Raw genomic sequence first — 14,567 nt, forward strand, 5'->3', positions numbered from 1 at the left:
TACCAGTGCACTCCTTGTACAAAACAAAAGCCAGGTCCAAAACATTATAAAAAACAGCCACAGGCCACCTGTGAGAACACCTTTGACAGAATACTGCTGTGCCTTTTGATCCAGTACATCCACACCATACTGCAATACCGCTTTGCTAGGATCCAGCACATCCACACCATACTGCAATACCGTTTTGCTAGGTGGACACACATCAACGTTGTGAAGCGGCGATAAAAAAACGACAATCCACCACCTCCCAGCACTGTACAACAACCCAAAATATGCATATCATTCTTGAACTTTTACTGCTTGAACCCAGAGTGAACAACCATGTCCATCTCCAGACATTTTTATCAGGAACTAACGTTATACGTTCCCTTATCAGAACACCATTCAGAAATATCTGCGTTTTATTTACCTAAGGATATGTATGTAAAATATGATATTTATTTTGGGATACAATATGAAACAGCTATATCCAGCACCGCACTTAACAAGACCGGACTGTGGTACGGTATCTGTAGTTACATTGTATAGGAGCTGCTATTATTAAGGAAAAAAGAGATCACGTTCTTTGCATTGGTATACATAATAATCAGTCGGCTGGCAACTGGTTAATTACTTGATGTGTATCTGACAAATGATACAGGGTGTCAAGTAACTGTATTAATGTAAGTGGTTAGTATTTGTTTTGGATCATTCAATAGACCCATTACCAACGTCTTTGAACTTATTTATATAACCAAATAGCTCGGGATGCTGAGAAACTTCAGTTATCAGTAGCTCCTCCATGTTGATGGATATTCGAGTTCATCAATCGCACACCATGGACCTGATTGGCTAGACTCAGATTTGCCGCTGTTCTGCCGATGCGACACTTTTCCGCACGTCATTTTTTCGTCAATGTGTGTTCACTCTAATTGAAATAAAAGGTGAGCGATATGTGCAGCATTTTGCCACTCCCTGCTAGCGGTGCCATGCCGCTCATGTGTGTCTTAGGCTGACGGTCTCTTACAACAGCGGCAGAGGGGCTCAAGCCAGCGGCCGAGGGGGACCAGGCAGTGATGGAGACCCGGTGGATATGGCGAGCCATGCGAAGGATGGATCGGGAAAGGAGGAAGGAGGTCTCTCCGATGCCTCTCTGTTCTCTGATATCTCGGCCAGCCTAAAACTATACACATTAAAAGAGATTAGCGACTTTCTTTGGAAAACAAAAAATAAGAGGTGAGTAAACCATAAATTCCTACTTCCCAGATCAGAAACGATTTTTATGTTCAGCAGATACGGTGTTGAGGAAGTCCACTTTGGGTGAGTTTGAAAAATAAAATACCAAATATGTCAGTTCAGTCAGAAAAATGTTAGCCGCGCCTAAACCTTTTTAATGGCTGATTTTATTTTTAGTTTTAACGTCTTTGTTATTGAGCAATCTTTTTTTTTTTATCCATGGAGAAAATTAATTTAAGCTCTTTTAATTTGAACGGGTGCAGAGATTTTAATAAGCACAGTTATTTGAATTTTAAAATAGCAAAAATTTGAACGTAATTTTATTGTAGGAGACTCATTCAGACAGCGCTAACCAGTCTCACTGGCAGTCTGAGTGGAGGGGTGACTGCATTTTAAGTCACGGTTCTAATTTTAGTGCTGGGGTTTCTGTTTTATTTTCTCCAGGATTTGGTGGAGAGATTTTAAATATAGAAGAGATTGATCAGGGTAGACTTTTGAAAGTCCAGATAAAACACGCTGGTATTTTTATGCCCGGGGGGGGGGGGGGTAATACTGAAAAGTCCTTGTGGTGGGGGGAGATTTTAACAGCACTATTGACTCAAGTAAAGATAGAAACACGGGGAGCCCCACCCCCAGTCTGCCAGGGAGCTGGCCACTGTTTTAAACACTTTTGACCTGGTAGACATTTGGAGGAATTCTAATCCCACCAGCAAACAATACACTTGGATTGAGCTGAACCAAAACCATCTGTCTGGGCGTGCCTGGACCGTTTTTATACTACACAGCAGCACATCAATAAAGTTATTAAAAGCAGTACAGTGCCCAGCAGTATTTCAGATCACCATTTTATTTCTGTTACTGTTTTATTAATAATTATTTCACATTCAAAATCTTATTTTGCATTTTAATAAATTGGCATTTACTTTAAGACAAATACTTTATTGATTGTTTTGAATTATTTTGGAAACAATGGCAAAATGAAAAAAAAAACAATTACAGTAGCTTCAAACAGTGGTGGGATATAGGACAAATTCAAATTAAACTCTTCTGTCCTCAATACACGCAAAATGTCATCAGGTCAGTGGATGCAGTGGTCAGTGAGCTGGAGAGAGAGATTGTTGAGTTTGAGAGTCAGCTGGTCAGCAAGCTAAGGGAGAATCTGCCTGGATTGGCAGTGCCAGCTGTGCCCAATGCAGTCACTGTCAAGCTCTCTGCATATGCAGATGATCTCAGTCTATTGGTCACCACCAACCGAGACGTCGCAGTGCTAGAGTCCTGCATTACAATGTATGAGAAGGCTACTTCAGCACGAGTAAACTGGGCAAAAAGTGAAGCTTTTCTTGTTGGTGGTTGGGAAGATACCCCTTCTCCATTACTGCCTTCAGCTTTGAGCTGGATTAGAACTGGGGTCAAACTTTTAGGAATCTATTTTGGGAATGAGCAGTTTATGCAACAGAACTTGGAGGGGCTGCTGGACAAGGTGAAGGGGAGCCTGCAGAGCTGGCAGTGGCTCCTCTCATGGCTCTCCTTCAGGGGCAGGGTCCTTATCATTATCAGTCTAGTCGCCTCCACACTCTGGCATAGGTTGATGTGCTTGGGCAGGGGCTCATTGATACCCCCAGCAGGATGGCAGCATTTAGACTGCAGGCTGCACAGAGGCTGCTGAACGCCCCACAGCTGAGCTAGAGAGACCTGGTCTTCTGTTTATTGCAGAGGGCAGGCAGGCTGGGTTTCGATACGCAGTTATTTTTAATATCTCCTGATTTGTTTTAATGGTGAAGGGTTAGAGGGTTTTTATAAGAATATGGTCAACGCATGGAGACTTTTAAAAATCATGAGCTGTGAAGAATTACAGATCACACAGTGGGCTTTTGAAGAGCCCCTGTTTTTTAACCCCATTTTTAATTGAGGTTTTTAGCTCTGTTTTCTTGTCCACTGTGTTTTATAAAGCAGGTTTTACTAAATTGGGGCATTTAATTGATTTTAATCTTTTTAATTGGAAAGCCAGCAGGGTTTTATCCTCTGCACTGAATACACTATGTAACACAATTTTTGTTCCTGGGTAGTAAGTGTTATTTCCTAATTGCTTATGCCTCAAAAGTATAGAAAATGGCTATTATTCTCCACAAACTTTGCTTTTGTGACCAGGACAGTGATATTTTGAAATTTACCTATTTCCAATGAGAAAACGGGTGAATTTGTGTCTTTTCGTTCACATAAAGTCAGAAAAAAACAACATATGAATCCAAATTAACATGTATTTATACTAACGTAATACAATAATGACTACAAAAGATTTAGAAGTGAGTAGTTTTTCGAGATTTACGATTATACTGTAAATCACTTTCACGAATCAGCCCCCAAATGTAGTCTCCCATCATGTTCTCGTTATACTGTCCTTGGTAGCGGCGTTCAAAGTCCAGTATATCCTGGTGGAAGCGCTCGCCTTGCTCCTCCGAGTACGCTCCCATGTTCTCCTTGAATTTATCAAGATGAGCATCAAGGATATGGACTTTGAGGGACATCCTACAGCCCATTGTGCCGAAGTTCTTCACCAGAGTCTCAAGCAGCTCCACATAGTTTTCGGCCTTGTGATTGCCCAGGAAGCCCCGAACCACTGCGACAAAGCTGTTCCAAGCCGCTTTCTCCTTACTAGTGAGCTTCTTGGGGAATTCATTGCACTCCAGGATCTTCTTTATCTGTGGTCCGACGAAGACACCGGCTTTGACCTTTGCCTCAGACAGCTTAGGGAAGAAGTCTTGAAGGTACTTGAAGGCTGCCGACTCCTTATCTAGAGCTCTGACAAATTGTTTCATAAGGCCCAATTTGATGTGCAGTGGTGGCATCAGCACCTTCCGGGGGTCCACCAGTGGCTCCCACTTGACGTTGTTCCTCCCCACAGAGAACTCGGTCCGCTGTGGCCAGTCCCGCCTGTGGTAGTGCGCCTTGGTGTCCCTGCTGTCCCAAAGGCAAAGATAGCAGGGAAACTTGGTAAAACTGCCTTGGAGACCCATCAGGAATGCCACCATTTTGAAGTCTCCTATGACCTTGATGCCATCTCAGAAAAATGCAGATATGTATCCACTTAGGCAGCTGGAACTAAACTGAACTGGTGGGCTTAAGGCCCCTGTATTTATACTACTATTTATATTACTGGAAAGTTCTAGAAGTTACTCCAAGTTTACTCAGCACTGAGTCTATCTGGAATGTTCTGGAAAATAGGTAAATTTCAAAATATCACTGTCCTGGTCACAAAAGCAAAGTTTGTGGGGAATAATAGCCATTTTCTATACTTTTGAGGCATATGCAATTAGGAAATAACACTTACTACCCAGGAACCAAAAAAAAATAAAAAATTGTTACACGGTGATATTAGATCAGTGCCTTTCCTGGAGAAGGTGCTGAGTGATCTTCAGGCCTCTCTCTGTCTGGTACTCTCCCAGTTCCGCAGCAAGTTTCTGGAGGCGTGTGTGGCTCCAGAGCAGAAGCCCCTGTTCCCCATAGTGCTGGTCTCCCCTTTGGTGGCAGTGGAGGAGGAGAAGGAGCAGGCTGGCAAGCTGCTCTTGCTGAGATCTTTCCACACAATCGAGAAGAAGACACTGTATGAAAACCAGACATTTTAATAAATTTAAAGATCTGGTGGACAGAAAGTGCAGGGCTCACCTTGGTGTCCCTGACAATGAAGCTCCTGGAGATCAGTGCCTTCCCTGTCTGGAGGGTGCTATATAAGCTTCCCCTGCCTAAGCGCTCCGGAGACCTGCAGTGGAGAGTGCTGCATCGCATTTTTGCCACAAACCGGTACCTGAGCCGAGTGGAGCCGGGGGTCAGTGTCCAGTGCACCTTCTGTCCCGCGGCGGAGTTCATTTTCTACCTGTTTGTGGATTGCCCTCAGCTGCAGACCTCCTTTCTGTTTTTAGAGAACCTGCTGGCTTCCTTGGGAGTTACTTTTACTGAACATGTTTTTGTTTTTGAATATAAGGTACAGTTTGCACGGAGGGATAGATGCTCATTGGTTAACTTTGTCCTTGAAGCTCTGTTCATATGAGAAACACTCTGAAAGACTGAGATCCCATTTAACTGAAACTTTTGAAACTGGACTGAGAGACGTTGGATCTGTTATGTTATTTTGCACCAGTGTATTTTTGTTTTTAAGTGGCTTTATAAGTTTTATATTGTATTCTCTACATATTACATATATTTTTTTACCGGACGAGGAGGGCGTATTGCAAGCTTAGTCATCGTAGATGGTTAACTATGTGAGCTTGCCTCGCACACTGAATGCATGCCTACCACAGGGCTCCCCTGGGTCCTAAACCCGGTTAGGTACAGACGGGGATTGCAGTAACCATAGACGGTACATGCTTTTTGCGGAAATGTAAGGTTTGCTGACATAAAGGGGTTTAACTGTAGAGTTTTAAACAAAATACGGGAGAAAATCTGTCCCGGGGGCTTGTCCGGGAGAAGTGTCAAAAAAACTGGAGGGTCCCAGCAAATAAGGGAGAGGTGATAGGTCTGTACTGTATGTGTACATGGTAATACTTAAACATTTGTAAACACATTGTTCTGTATGCTATATTGTGTATGTAATTACTGTACAGCAACCTACTAACATGCAAACATTTCCCAAAGTGATATTTATTGGGAATCACCAGTATGATTGAAGATTGATATTGAGTGTGATATTATTTAATAAGTGATATTATCAGGAGCATTGACTTCGATTATATTGCCAATCATCACATGACCCTAAAATAATGCAATTTCATTCAGAGTAGTGTAATATGCAGCTTTGTGTTGTGGCAACCGCCACATAAATGATGTTAAAAATACATCATTATCTGTTCTTTAATTAGAATGGATTATACCTGGCCAGGTTAGAATAAATTGTTCATTTCTGCCTTGTTTATTAGCCTATCTCCCGTTTGGCTTAGTTGTCCAGGCTTGAGGGGGATTTATCGGGGTTCATTTTATTTCTTTTTTCTATGTGAAGGCTCTTATATTCTGCCAGTTACGGTAATTGTTTTAATTCAATCCACCTGGGTTTCATTGATAAAGAGCGTATTGTGGGAAATGAGAGGGATGGCCTGAAAGGAGAGCTGAGTGTCGTTTGCAGTTTTGTTGCGGTTTCTTTTTTGCTTTTTAAATTATTTAAGCTTATCTAGAAACGATGTAACATTTTTTTATGGAGTAGCACTGAGCTAATTGTCGCGAATACAGCTTTGGAATACCGTTCGTTTTATATGGATTATTTGAAAACAGAAAACAGATCGATTTACGTCCCAGGAACAACGCGCAGCCGGTCCTCGGACACACGGCAGGAAGGGGTGAGACGGTCTGTTAAAACTTTTCCTTTTTTGTGCTGGACAATGCTGGATTACAATTGTTTTTTTCTCATAGTACTATGGGCGTTTATTTTGATACTTTATTTTTCTCTGGAATATGTTTTTTGCAAGTTTGTTTTGTTTTGAAGCACGTTTGACTTTGTTTTTTGGATTGACTTTGTTTGGTTTGTTTTTTTTCTGCAATAAGGAACTTTATAACCGCATTAATTTATATGGACTGGTTAACTTTTGTTAATACTACTTCATTGTGTTTCAAGCTGTTTTTGCGAATCGGTTTTACCAGTAATACCCAGGGTTAACAGGGTCATTTTGACTGTTTACTGTATTACTTGCTGTTTCACTGCCAAAATATTTATATCAGTGTATACGCTATGCATTCTATTGTGCTATGAGGTTTCTTAGAGCAATGTTTAAGGTATATTTTGCTTCCTTTGTATCGACATTGTACTGTTCTATAGTTTTTTGCCATTATAAAAAGGTTACTGAAGATTATGACACTCTTACCCACGAACTTTTGGTCCCATTATTTGCTGTCAATCAGTCTTTAATTATCTGTTTTTGAAATCAGTTAGTCTTGGCTTGTGTCTTAAAAGTCTGGTTGTTACAGAATTGGTGGCCCGTACGGGGACTTGGGTTACGTTTAGAGTGGTGTGTTATTGTTTACAGACTTTTTTAATTGTGATTTAAAAAAAAAAAAAAAAGTAAAATGTCTGTATTAGGAAGTGAAACATTAAATCTTGAGCATTTTGATTTTGCTGCGGCTCCGTTTGTAACCAGACGTGAACCAGTGTCTGAACTGATTGATTCCCTAGATGAGCTTTATCTAGATAATTTAGAACGAGCAGAAGGAGAGTTGGAAGATAACCTGTCCCAATTGGAAAATGAAGGGGTGTTAGATCAGACCCTTAATTTATCAGTTGATGTAGATCAAGTGCGGGAGAAGCTTGATGATTTAGGCAAACATTTTAAGGAGTCCCAGGAAAGTCAGATTAATAGAGAAGAGTCATTAAGAGGCTATATAGATCAGAGATTTGAGAATGTAGAGAATTATGTAAAATCTGCCCTTGCTAAGCTGGAGAGGTCTGTGGTGAAATGTTTGCGTCGTAGAGAAGAAATATGGCAGGAGGAAATGAAGAAATTAAAGAGACAGGCTAGTACACCCTGCGTGTCATTTGGATCATCGTTAGCATTTCCTCGAACCCAGTCGGTGGTTTCACATGCCAGAGAGAAGGAACATCAATCTACGTCATCGATAGTACAAAGAGTGGACACCAGTATGATGGCTGGTAAGCTCCCTATTCGAATTAATTTCCCAGAGTTCGGTGAGAAGGCTGAAGAGAGGTGCGATTGGATACATTGAAAGGTGTGAAGAGTTTTTAGCTCTGCGTCCATTGTCAGATCTTGAAATAATTGCTACCCTCTCTTCAGTTCTTAAGGGTCCAGCCAAGAGTTGGTTGTTGGCCGAACGTCAGACCATAAAGAATTGGGGTCAGTTTAAAACTATGTTCCTGAGAGCATTTCTACCTGCCGATTTTCAAACCATGATTGAAGACAAGCTCCGTGACAGAGTGCAAGCGCCAGGGGAAAGCATACAAGACTTTGCCTACGATTATCGCGCTCTCTGTATAAAGTGGAAGGCGGATATGAAAGAAACAGAAGTAATACGCAGGATATTAAATAATTGCAATCCAAAGCTGGCCAGCTCACTGCGTGGTACTGTCACTTCTGTTGTTGAGCTCGTAAAAGTTGGAACAATGGTAGAGAGAGAGTGGTCGTTTCAAAAGGAATATTGGGCTAAAGTCAACAACCAGTCAACTGAACGTTTAGACAAGAGGGGAGCTAAAAGTTTTATGAAAAAGCAAAATGAAGTAGGAGTGATGCAAAGCTTGAAGATTCCCGAAGATGATACGAATATTTTAAAGCTTTTGGTCGTTCAGATCAGCATGGGAAACATGCAAAGTCCAGCTTTGTTGGATACAGGCTGCACTTACACCTTGATGAAGAATCAACTCTGGCAGCAGATTCGGAAACCTGGAGAGTCGCTCATACCATGTGAGGAGCAGGCTTTCGTCCTGGCAGATGGGCGTACTTACGGGGCTGTGGGGAAGATCCTTCTGTTGTATAATTTCCATGGCGTCAAATGGAAAATTGATACTTATGTCATGAAGGACCAACATCTAATTTTTCCTTTGGTTTTGGGGCTTGATTTCCTTCAAAGAACTAACACAAAAATTTACATGTACAGAAAATCATATGGAGTTTGGCAGCAAGACGGCTATAAGTATTGTCCATTCCTTGCGAAGCCCGAGTGGGAGGCAGTCTGGGATGCCCAACGAAGCTCTATACTACCTAAGCAGTGCATATACTTTGCAATTTCACGGCCATTATTGGGCAGAGGGGTTACACTTCCAACTACGTTGCTGACTGTGAGGGAAGAATCCTTGTGCCAGGAGCCGGTACAGGAACTAATAGAACAGTGGCCGTCCGTGTGTACGTCCAGTCTGGGAATGACTACGGTGACTAAACATTCTATTATTACTACTGATGAAGTTGCCATACGTAGTAAAGCTTATCGGGTATCGCCATTCAAGAAAGAGTTGATTGAACAGCACTTGAAGAAAATGAAGGAGAAAAACCTCATAGAACCATCATCTTCAGCATGGGCAGCTCCTGTGGACCTTGTGCCAAAAAAAGATGGCACTTACAGGTTTTGTGTGGATTACCGGCGTTTAAATGCAAAAACTGTGTTTGATGCCTATCCCATGCCCCAAGTGCATGACATTTTAGAGTCTCTGAGTGGTGCTGGAGTCTTTAGCACACTGGACTTACGCTCTGGTTATTGGCAAGTTGCTATGGCTGAAAGTAGCAAACAGAAAGCCGCATTCATTACACCATTTGGACTTTATCAATTTAAGGTTATGCCATTTGGACTTAATAACGCAGCTGCTACTTTCCAGAGATTAATGGAGCGTGTTTTAGGAGAACTGAAGGGCAATTGCTGTTTTGTATACATTGATGACATTATCATTTATTCACCAAATAATCAAGAACATGTAAAAGACCTCCAATGTGTTTTTAAAAAATTACTTCAAGCCCATCTTACCCTTAACATGGAGAAATGTCAGTTCTTCAAGAAGTCGTTGAAGTTCCTAGGACATATTGTCTCTGAAGCGGGAATACGGGTAGATGCTGACAAGGTCAGTGCCATTCAAGAGTATCCAGCACCAACTAACATCAAAGAAGTTCAGCGATTTTTAGGACTTGCCGGGTGGTATCACAAATTCATTCCACAATTTGCTGATAGAGCTGCCCCACTGAATAACCTAAAAAGGAAAGGAGTGCTGTGGGAGTGGACACCGGCCTGTGAAGCTAGTTTTGAAGACCTCAAGAAAGCTCTTCAGTCATCTGACGTGTTGGCTCACCCAGACTTCACGTTACCTTTTCGGATTTATACTGACGCCAGTGAGGTGGGGCTAGGTGCTGTTTTAACACAGGTGCAAAGGAACGAGAAAGTAATTGCTTATGCATCACGCCTTCTTAACGGGGCTGAAAAAAAACTACTCTACTTCCGAGAAGGAATGTCTAGCGGTGGTCTGGGCTGTAGAAAAATGGAAGCATTACTTGGAAGGTCCTCATTTTGAAGTAGTCACTGATCATGCTGCTTTATCATGGGCTTTTAATGCACCTAAAGCTTCTTCCCGGTTGACCAGATGGACATTGAGATTGCAGCAATTTAATTTTACTGTTCTTTATAGGAAAGGAACGCTCAATGTGGTACCTGATGCTTTATCACGAGGCCCATGTTCAGATAAAGCTATCGTGTCTGTCTGTATGGACAGAGAACAATGTTCTTCTGATATACCTGCCACTCTGGATGAAATTGCAGAGGCTCAGGCGCGTGATATTTCTATCAACACGTTGCTAGAGGAAGGACTGTCACGACAAGGTGGGAAACAAGAACGCATTTCCTTTGTTGAGACTCAAGGACTAGTATATAGGAAAGCACCCATGGGTGATGGTGGAGTGCGATACCAGCTGGTGGTACCAACTTCGATGAGGCCAACATTTCTGCAGTATTACCATGATAATCCACTCGGAGGACATCTAGGACAGATGAAAACTTTACTCCGCATTCTGAAAGTGGCGTGGTGGCCGTCTGTGCGCAGCGACACCTGGAAGCATTTAAAACAATGCATGATTTGTCAGAAATATAAGCCGTCCAATGTGAAGCCGGCTGGGTTGCTTCAATCTACCCATGTTTCTGAGCCTGCAGAAATGATGGGCGTTGATTTGATGGGTCCTTTCCCAAGAAGCAAAAAAGGCAATACGTTTCTTCTAGTAGTCATTGACTATTATTCAAAGTGGGTGGAAATGTTTGCTTTGAAGGACAGTAAAACCATGAAAATTGCTCGCATTCTTATTAATGAAATTTTTACGAGATGGGGAACACCTCGTTTTTTGGTTTCTGATCGGGGACCTCAATTCACAAGTCAGCTTCTAGTTGATGTCTGTAGGACCTGGAGAGTTATTAAAAAGTTGACCACAGCTTACCATCCTCAAACCAACCTTACGGAACGGGCTAATCGCACAATCAAGAGTATGATCGCCTCCTATGTAGGGGAAAACCATCAATGTTGGGATGAGTTCCTGTCAGAATTCCGTTTTGCTATTAACTCCGCCAAACAGGAAACCACGGGTTACTCTCCAGCTGAGCTTGCGGTCGGGCGTTGTCTTAAAGGGCCTCTTGACCGTCTCATTTCTGTGCCGCCTTTGCCTGGTTCAAAACAGTATTCTGTTTTGGAGCGCCAGCATCAATTAGCAGAAGAGGTGAGAAAGCATGTGCAGGGAGCTCAGGCCAAGCAGGCTAAATACTACAATGTTAATAGGAAGCAGACAAGTTATCAGGACAATGACTATGTCTGGGTTAGAGCACACCCGCAGTCAGAAGCAGCAAGTAAATTTTCAGCTAAACTGGCACCTAGATGGTTGGGCCCAGTTAAGATAATAAAAAAATTGGGCCCAGTAAACTATGAAATACAGTGGATGAACCCAACTCAGAAGGTTGATGTGGTGAATGTGGTTAATTTAAAACCATATTTCGGGGCAGATCCCCCTGTACCCCCGGTGGGGGGGGGGGGGACTATGTGGCAACCGCCACATAAATGATGTTAAAAATACATCATTATCTGTTCTTTAATTAGAATGGATTATACCTGGCCAGGTTAGAATAAATTGTTCATTTCTGCCTTGTTTATTAGCCTATCTCCCGTTTGGCTTAGTTGTCCAGGCTTGAGGGGGATTTATCGGGGTTCATTTTATTTCTTTTTTCTATGTGAAGGCTCTTATATTCTGCCAGTTACGGTAATTGTTTTAATTCAATCCACCTGGGTTTCATTGATAAAGAGCGTATTGTGGGAAATGAGAGGGATGGCCTGAAAGGAGAGCTGAGTGTCGTTTGCAGTTTTGTTGCGGTTTCTTTTTTGCTTTTTAAATTATTTAAGCTTATCTAGAAACGATGTAACATTTTTTTATGGAGTAGCACTGAGCTAATTGTCGCGAATACAGCTTTGGAATACCGTTCGTTTTATATGGATTATTTGAAACTGAAGAAAACAGATCGATTTACGTCCCAGGAGCAACGCGCAGCTGGTCCTCGGACACACGGCAGGAAGGGGTGAGACGGTCTGTTAAAACTTTTCCTTTTTTGTGCTGGACAATGCTGGATTACAATTGTTTTTTTCTCATAGTACTATGGGCGTTTATTTTGATACTTTATTTTTCTCTGGAATATGTTTTTTGCAAGTTTGTTTTGTTTTGAAGCACGTTTGACTTTGTTTTTTGGATTGACTTTGTTTGGTTTGTCTTTTTTCTGCAATAAGGAACTTTATAACCGCATTAATTTATATGGACTGGTTAACTTTTGTTAATACTACTTCATTGTGTTTCAAGCTGTTTTTGAGAATCGTTCTTACCAGTAATACCCAGGGTTAACAGGGTCATTTTGACTGTTTACTGTATTACTTGCTGTTTCACTGCCAAAATATTTATATCAGTGTATACGCTATGCATTCTATTGTGCTATGAGGTTTCTTAGAGCAATGTTTAAGGTATATTTTGCTTCCTTTGTATCGACATTGTACTGTTCTATAGTTTTTTGCCACTATAAAAAGGTTACTGAAGATTATGACACTCTTACCCACGAACTTTTGGTCCCATTATTTGCTGTCAATCAGTCTTTAATTATCTGTTTTTGAAATCAGTTAGTCTTGGCTTGTGTCTTAAAAGTCTGGTTGTTACAGTGTAAGGAAATGGTTGCGAAAAACACTATTGTGAAGCGGTTTGACGAATTTTACAACTGTCATGTCAGTCTTTACCCTATTGGCTCAGTAAACAACAATAATGAAGTTAGAAGCTAAGAGGCACAGAGGGAATGGAATTGACAGCCAGCGAAGAGCAGCTCACATTCACTGTCTGTGATGTAGACAGGTTTTGTGCACATTCAGGCCAATACAGCTGAATGGCGTCCATTTGCAACAAATCTCCTTGCACTGATGAAATAAAATGATAGGTCTTGTGCCAGCGGTTACATCAGTGTTTTAAGATTGATATGGATTTGAGGTGATTTTCAATATTTCAAATAAAACTGATACAGTCAAACCCTTTTAACATCAAGGGACTGAGCAATAAGCATTCAACATTTTTGTTACTGGTCTCTTAGAGGCTCCCCAAGATAAAAGCATGGCCGTGTGTGTGTGTGTGTGTGTGTGTGTGTGTGTGCGTGCGCGCATATGTGTTTGTCTGTGTATGCTTGTGCGTATGTGTCACACAGCTCTCCTGGCTGTGCCACCATCTCTACTGGGGATTCCACATGGCTCTGGTGAGTTAGGGAGGGACAAATCAGCAGGGACTCATTCTATTCACTGCACTACAGCCTCCCCTACTGGCCAGATGCACGGTGAGCAACTTGTTAGTTACAGTTACTTTAAAGTCAAATTTTAGAGAAGAAATTTATTAACTCAATGTTGGAACAACAGAACCATTCAGAATTATTGCAAACACCATAAAATAGTAAAGGAAATTTAAAATGACATCCACTCTTACTCTTTAACTCACTGTACCTGCAACTGTGTAATTACCACCATTCTGTGACATCCACTCTTAGGCCAGTTTCAGACAGATGCTCCAGAGGCATGCCAAACTCAATTGAAATTAAGTACGCATTAGAGCCGCACTTCATTTGGTTTCATACTGGCGAACCGAAAGCGTATCGCACTTATTCCAAACAAATCTCCCACAGTGCGCCGTAAAGAGAAAACAAGGAAGTTAGTGAGGCATGTGTTTGTTTGCATTCGATATTATAAGTGAGCACTCTAAACACTGTCACACAGGCCGATCATTCTGTAATCTGACATGGATTCAAGTGATACCACATGGCGGATCATTATTTGGAAGATTCTTACAGCGGGACAGAAAAGAAGAAAGATGATGGCTATTCTCAGCATAATGGTGGTGAGAAGACATTTTTTCATGAAATGCCTAATGACAACTGCACTACTTCTTTCCGCAAGTCAATCTGCTACAACAGACGTACATCGCTCTTGTAGACGCTTGAACAGACATTATGGCTGGAGGACAACATGCGACAACACGTGATTCAAAAAAGTATTCAAGTAACATATGTTCTACTATTAACAATATGTACTGTGTAGCATAAGGAGTATAGAGGACCACAGAGCAACAAAAAATATATAAAAAATAAATAAAAAAAGTTGTAGGCCTCTATGAAAAATAAGAAAAAATTTGAGCACAGTAGAAAATGATTTGATTCCGTAAAGGCGGATGACTGCATAAAAACACATTAAGCACCCAAACTCTGAAAACGGTAAATCGCAAACAAAGGGCACACAGAACCCAATTTTTACATACATTTAATTAATCTGTGTACATTAGCATTAAGTGCAGCTTAGTTCAGTTCACCGCTGAAGCTCCTTAAGAAACCAAGGTGCACCA

The sequence above is a fragment of the Acipenser ruthenus genome, chromosome 36 (genome assembly GCF_902713425.1).
Source record: "Acipenser ruthenus chromosome 36, fAciRut3.2 maternal haplotype, whole genome shotgun sequence".
NCBI classification, from domain to species: domain Eukaryota; kingdom Metazoa; phylum Chordata; class Actinopteri; order Acipenseriformes; family Acipenseridae; genus Acipenser; species Acipenser ruthenus.